Consider the following 7,693-nt stretch of genomic DNA (forward strand, 5'->3'; position numbering starts at 1 on the left):
AAGTCCAAAGTACGGAAAGTCCTCATCAGGGAACTCCTCTTTGCTGACGATGCTGCTTTAACATCTCACACTGAAGAGCGTCTGCAGAGTCTAATTGACAGGTTTGCGGCTGCCTGCAATGAATTTGGCCTAACCATCAGCCTCAAGAAAATGAACATCATGGGGCAGGACGTCAGAAATGCTCCATCCATCAATATTGGCGACCACGCTCTGGAAGTGGTTCAAGAGTTCACCTACCTAGGCTCAACTATCACCAGTAACCTGCCTCTAGATGCAGAAATCAACAAGCGCATGGGAAAGGCTTCCACTACTATGTCCAAGAGAGTGTGGGAAAATGGCGCACTGACACGGAACACAAAAGTCCGAATGTATCAAGCCTGTGTCCTCAGTACCTTGCTCTATGGCAGTGAGGCCTGGACAACGTATGTCAGCCACGAGCGACGTCTCAATTCATTCCATCTTCGCTGACTCCGGAGACTACTTGGCATCAGGTTGCAGGACCGTATCTCCAACACAGAAGTCCTCATGGCGGCCAACATCCCCAGCTTATACACACTACTGAGTCAGCGGCGCTTGAGATGGCTTGGCCATGTGAGCCGCATGGAAGATGGCAGGATCCCCAAAGACACATTGTACAGCGAGCTCGCCACTGGTATCAGACCCACCAGCCGTCCATGTCTCCGCTTTAAAGACGTCTGCAAACGCGACATGAAATCCTGTGACATTGATCACAAGTCGTGGGAGTCAGTTGCCAGCGTTCGCCAGAGCTGGCGGGCAGCCATAAAGACGGGGCTAAAGTGTGGCGAGTCGAAGAGACTTAGTAGTTGGCAGGAAAAAAGACAGATGCGCAAGGGGAGAGCCAACTGTGTAACAGCCCCGACAAACAAATTTCTCTGCAGCACCTGTGGAAGAGCCTGTCACTCTAGAATTGGCCTTTATATCCACTCCAAACGCTGCTTCACAAACCATTGACATTGTCTCTCGAGATAAGGAGGCCAAAGAAGTACACAAACAGCAGTTATACTAATTTTACCAAATACCTCCAATCATATAAATAAAAGCAAAATACTGCGGATGCTGGAAATCTGAAATAAAAACAAGAAATGCTGGAACCACTCAGCAGGTCTGGCAGCATCTGTGAAAAGAGAAGCAGAGTTAACGTTTCGGGTCAGTGACCCTTCTTCGGAACCAGTGTGTAAGACATGGAGATCCAGTCAAGAACACAAGGAAGTTTTATTGCTGCATTCTTGGTCTAAACCAAGCTGGTAAATACAGAATAGTGGGCATCAATTTCTGTAAGAAGCAGGGAACCAGATTCTTTAAGGGAGGGGCTGGCTGACACCACTGGATCCAAGGAAATGCCTGTATCGGATCTGAATTTTTAGCAGTAAACGACAGCTAATTCATAAGGTGTAGGTAGATTTTTTGCAGGTTATTTAAATTCCTTGTCTAAGTCTAGATGGTGTAGGGGTGGGGGGCTGCTTGTGAATTGTTGAAAGCATTTGTTCACTTTCCAGGCCAGTGTTGACTGATTAACTGATTGACTGATTAATTGGCATTTATATCTTATCCCTGGTGCAAATGCGCTGTCTGATTTCTTTCAGAACACGGTATGCATCTGTATTTTTTAATGGTACTATGGGGAGTTTCATCCATCTGCCTGTCTGTAAGATTAGGATTAGATCTTTGGCTTGAGCTTCAAATTTATGTATCTCTGTATTTTATGTGGCTCTGAAGCCCTTAAAAAACAAATTACTTATATCTTGAACAGATTTACAAGTTTGAATCTCAGCCTTGAATTACATTGGAATCTGCATTGGTCAAGTTTTGGTGACTCTCAAGTGGGCCACTAAGACAAATCACTTTCAGAAAACTATAGAATGGGAAGAGTCATTGGCATAGATTTTCGATTCTGTGTGCAGACTCACTGGGAGGGAGTCATGGTGGGCCTAACACCCAACTGAATGGGATGGGTGGTCAAACCTGGCTTCCCAATGTTTAACAGGAAGACATGGTGGCTCATTTAGGACTGAATGGTCACGAGCAGTCTGACAACACAAATGCAATGGAGGAATTGAGTGAGGTGCTTGAAACGTGAAGCTGGGGGCCATCAGCGTGCATGTAGAACTGAATACCATTTCTCTGGATGAGGTTGTCAAGATGCAACATATAGATGAGGAAGATGACGGGGAGAGGGCTAGATCCTTGGGGACACCAGAGGCAATAGATTGAGGGTGGAAAGAGAAGCAATTGCTGGAAATGCTCTGCTATGAATGATAGGTTAGAGCGGAACTAAGAGAGAGCAACCCCACTCAGCTGGACAATGAAAGAGACACATTGGAGGAGGATGATGTCACCTCTGTCAAAGGCTGTAGAGATCCACAGAAGGACAAGAAGGGAGAGTGCACCATCAGAAACCTGATTGGTGAGATTCAAACAGAGAGTTGTGGGAAAGATGGGTGCAGATTTACATGTTAAACTACTTTAGAGAGGAAAGGGATGTTAGAGATGAGGGGCCCGATTTTAATTCTATGCAATGGGTAGGTTTTAAATGAGTTAAAATCTCACCAGGAGGGTTAGTTTGCAAGGATAGAGGAGTGGGTTTTTTCGGAGTAAGATGATGGCAGTTTCGAAAGCGAGGAGCACAATGTCAGAGAGAATCATTTACAATGCGAGCTAGCATGGGGGATAGGAAGGGAAGTTGGTTGGCAACAGTTGAGTGGAAATGGGGTTTGGAGAGCAGGAGATGGTCCTCATGGACAAGATAATCTTGGAGAAGGCATGCTTTGCGACTTTGTGATAGGTGATAGTGGAAGTGCTCCTTTTTCATGTGATTGTATTCACACCACCTGTTCTGTTAAATTCCATTAAATGATTGATTTACAATCTGCTTTGCTGTGACTTAACAGGAGGTTATGGGGTTTTTTTTGAGAGGGGGTCTTGGGTGAGTGGGAGGAGTGATGTTCAAACCAAACTTATTGTAATAGGTAAATAAAACATATCTCCAAAGATTAATTCCACTCATTCATAGTAATAAAATTGATGCCAGCACCGAAAAAAAATCCTTAATAAAAACACAGCAGTACTAATAAAGGCATCGTAAACATGTGCCGTTAATACTGAATTTAATGTCGTAACAACATAACATAAATGAATCCAAAAATCCCTTTAGGCTAATTAGGCAAAAATCTCAACACATGGTATACTAATGCTAAACTATATTTTACATGTGGAATTATTATTTGCTTCTTGTATTTTGACCAATTCTAGGAACTAATTAGTCTGACTAATATATTTGAAAGTTCCAGATCGGCTCTGATTTGAGCTGTCCAATCTAATTAAATACCCTTAAAACAGTTGCCAAGACTTTTTGTACTTGAATAATTGTCAGTTAAATTCAAAAGGAGTTGCCAGCCATACGTATAACTGGGGGGGAAAAAAAAAAATCACACAATTGGTATTTGAATTGTCTTGCTTGGTTTCTTTCCTCAAGCCAACAGAAACAACTGAAGACGTCCTGACAACATTTGTTAAGCTGGGGACATAATTCGGAGCACAGCTGATTTTAAAATCCTTATGTATTGTGCATTTAAGATTGAATTAAAGGAACCTTTACTAAGCTAAAAGATGTTTTATTTTTGTCACACCAATATAGATTTATCATCTATAATTTTGAAAATCTTGGCCTTACTGAAGTTGTTTGTAATCTTTTCAACTGTTGCCAATGAATTTTCATACCTTATTTGTTTTCACAATTGTTGTCGTATTTAATAATCACCTGTGAATGCACTGACAGGTGCAAGTACCTCTACTAATACCATTGCACATCTGTTTCAGGAGAGGCTCCTTCAATACAACAGCTATCTGGCATGGAGGTTCACTCCAGCCTTCACAGTTTGTAATGGTATGCCCTTTGTAGGGAACGTAGGTCTTTGAACATGTAATTATCATTGATAATTGCATTATTGGTCAACAATTCTGCAGATAATTTTCAAGTATTTAGCTGATATGGTTAATTAGATGATAGAGCCTTAAAAAAAAATTCAATTTCTGACATGTCCCTTCGCCATACAGTGGCATGACATCTTTACCTACCAACTTGCATTCTAGGCTATGCATATTTCCAGTTTAGCCTACATTTGCCTGATGAATACATCACATATTTACACATTCAGCTTAGCTTGCTCTTTTGACAATAGAAATAATTTGGATTTCCTATGACTTTCACAATTTAGCTGAAGCTTGCATTGACATGATGAATAATTCTCATTGTTCCGGACAAGTCTTTTTAGGAAAAGCTTTCATATCCATTAATATTTTTATGTTAATATGTTTACTGAGCAAAGTGATGGAACTGTGGGCTGACAAGTCCCTGGGTCCTGATTGGCTTCATCCTAGGGTCCTAAAAGAGGTGGCTAATGAGGTAATAGATGCATTGGTGTTAATTTTTCAAAATTCGCTAGATTCGGGAAAGCTTCCACTGGACTGGAAAGTAGCAAATATAACTCCTCTATTCAAGAAGGCTGGGAGGCAAAAATAGGTAACTATAGCCAGTTAGCTCGATGTTTGTCATGGGGAAGGTGTTTGAATCAATCATTAAGAAGGTTATAACCAGGCACTTAGAAAAACTCAAGGTAATTGGGAATAGTCAGCATGGTTTTGTGGAAGGGAAATCATGTTTAACCAATTTATTGGAGTTCTTTGAAGGAGTAACATGTGCTGTGGATAAATGGGAGCCTGTTGACATACTGTACTTGGATTTCCAGAAAGCATTTGACAAGGTGCCACATAAAAGGTTGTTGCGCAAAGTAGGAGCTCATGGTGTAGGGGGTAACATATTAGTATGGATAGAAGATTGGCTGGCTGGCAGAAAACAGAGAGTATGCATAAATGGGTCCTTTTCTGATTGGCTGGTTGTAACGAGTGGAGTCTTGCAAGGGTCTGTGCTGGGGTATTAACTTTTTACAATTTATATCAATAACTTAGATGAGGGGAGGGATGGCATCATAGCTAAATTTGCAGATGACACAAAGATAGGAAGGAAAGTATGTTGTGAAGAGTACATAAGGAGGTTGCAGATCAATATAGATAGATTGAGTGAGTGGGCAAAAATCTGGCAGTTGGAGTATAATGTGGGATAATGTGAAGTTGTTCGCTTCAGCAGGAAGAATAAAAAAGCAGAACATTACTTAAATGGAGAATTCCTAGGTGCAGAGGGATCTAGGTGTTCTGGTGCATGAGTCACAAAAAGTTAGTATGCAGGTACAGCAAGTAGTAAAGTAGACTAATGGAATGCTACCCTTTATTGCGAGAGGAATTGAAAATAAAAGTAAGGATGTTATGCTTTAGTTATACAGGGCATTGTTGAGACCACATGCCGAATACTGTGTGCAGTTTTGGTCTCCTTATTTAAGGAAGTATGTAAATGCGTTGGAGGCGGTTCAGAGGAGGTTTACTAGATTGATACTTGGAATGAACAGATTACTTTTTGAGGAAAGGTTGGACAGACTGGGCTTGTTTTCACTGGAGTGTAGTAGAGTGAGGGGAGACTTGATTGAAGCATATGAGATCCTGAGCAGTCTTGACAAGGTAGATATGGAAAGGATGTTTCCTCTAGTGGGAGAGTCCAGAACTAGGGGTCACTATTTAAAAATAAGGGGTCGCCCTTTTAGAAAGAGATGAGGAGAAATTTTTTTCTCTCAGTGGTTTGTGCAACTTTGGAACTCTTTTCCTCAGAATGTGGTGGAGGCAGGGTCATTGAATATTTTTAAGGGAAAGTTAGATAGATTCTTGTTAGGCAAGGGATCAAAGGTTATTGGGGATAGATAGGAGTGTGGAATTCGAAACACAAACAGATCAGCCATGATCTTATTGAATGGCGGAGCAGGTTCAAGGGGCCGAATGGCCTACCTCTGTTCCTAATTCGTATGTTTGTATATTTTGATTATGTTGTTTTTTCACTCAGTTGCTTCTTTTACAGTTTTGTTGTCTTGCACTTGGCAGCAAATTGATTCCTAAACCACATTTACATATCTGTCTGAATGCTGGGCACTGATTCTTATCTTTAAGCTATGTAGAAACATTGGAACATGGGTAGGCCATTCAGTCCCTCGAGCCTCGTCCACCATTCAATTAGATCATGGCTGCTCTGTATCTTAATTTCATTTACCTGCCAGGGTTGCATAACTCTTAATACAACAAAAATCTACCACTCATCAGAACAGTCACAGCCCCGAAACGTTAACTTTGCTTCTCTCTCCACAGGCGCTGCAAGACCTGCTGAGTACTTCCAGCACTTTTTGTTTTTATTTCAGATTTCCAGCATCTGCAGTATTTTGCTTTTGTTATAAAAATCTACCACTCTTAGTTTTGAATTATTCAATTGACCTAACCTCAACAGCTTTATGAGGGAAAGAGTTTCAGTTTTCCACTACACTTTTCTGCAAAGAAGTCGTTCTGGCATCACTACTGAATGGCCTTGCTCTAATTTTGTTCTGGACACCTCCACCAGAGGAAATAGTTTCTCTCTATCCAGCTTATCAATGCCTATATTCTTATTTGATTTTTCCATAATTGTTTGGTACAACTTGCTAGGCCATTTCAGAGGACAATTAAGAGTCAAGCACATTGCTGTGTCAAGTCACACATTGGTCAGACTGGGCAAGGATGGCAGATTTCCTTCCCTAAAGGACATTAGTGAAACAGATGGGTTTTTCAGACAATCCAACAGTTTCAAGGTCACCATTACAAAGACTAGCTTTTCATTCTAAATTTAATTAATTGAATTTAAATTCCCCAGCTATAGTCCAGGCCTCTGGATTACTAGTCCTGTAACATTATCACTATGCTACTGTTCCCTCAAAACTCACCAAGGCTCCTTTGACAGCGCCTTCCAAACCTGTAACTTCCACCACCTCGAGGAACAAGGGCAACAGGCACATGGGAACACCACCACCTCAAATATATCAGCATTCCTTCACTGCCGCTAGCTCAAAGTCCTAGAACTCCCTTCCTAATTAACAGTGCTGTGAGTGTACCTACACGACATGGACTGCAAAGGTTCAAGAAGGTGGCTCACCACCACCTTCTCAAGGGCAATTAGGGATGGGCAATAAATAATGGTCTTGCCAGTGACACCCACATTCCATAAACAAATTTTAAAAAGCTCCTTTGATCATCTTAAAACACCTCAATTAGACCACCTCTTAATCTTCTATACTGAAGGAAATAAGACGGCAGTCCATGCAGCCTGTCCTCATAATTTAACCTGTTCAATCTCATTACTATTCCACACCCACTCCAAAGCCAATATATCCTTTCTGCAGTGTGATGCCCAGGACTGAATGCTGTATTCCAGATGGGGTCTACACAGAGTTCTGTATGATTGTAAGCAATGATTTACATAAGCTTCTTTTCACTGTTTATTTTATTCTAAACACTTTCTTCTTGACTATGTATATGGATTTTTGTCAACTCTAATCAGCTTCATTTGTGCCTGTGTGACTTCAGCGATTCTTAACATATCTATTGGTTTCTTGAGATTTAATCTAACTCTCTTATATCTCTGACTTCAAACACAATACTTTCATGAACCAATATATCTATCAGATCCCCCAGGAATCAATATCTGCCAGATGTCAAATCATCGTAATCCAGTGATATGCATATATGCATTTCTCATAAATGGTGTTCT

The sequence above is a fragment of the Heterodontus francisci genome, chromosome 26 (genome assembly GCF_036365525.1).
Source record: "Heterodontus francisci isolate sHetFra1 chromosome 26, sHetFra1.hap1, whole genome shotgun sequence".
NCBI lineage: Eukaryota > Metazoa > Chordata > Chondrichthyes > Heterodontiformes > Heterodontidae > Heterodontus > Heterodontus francisci.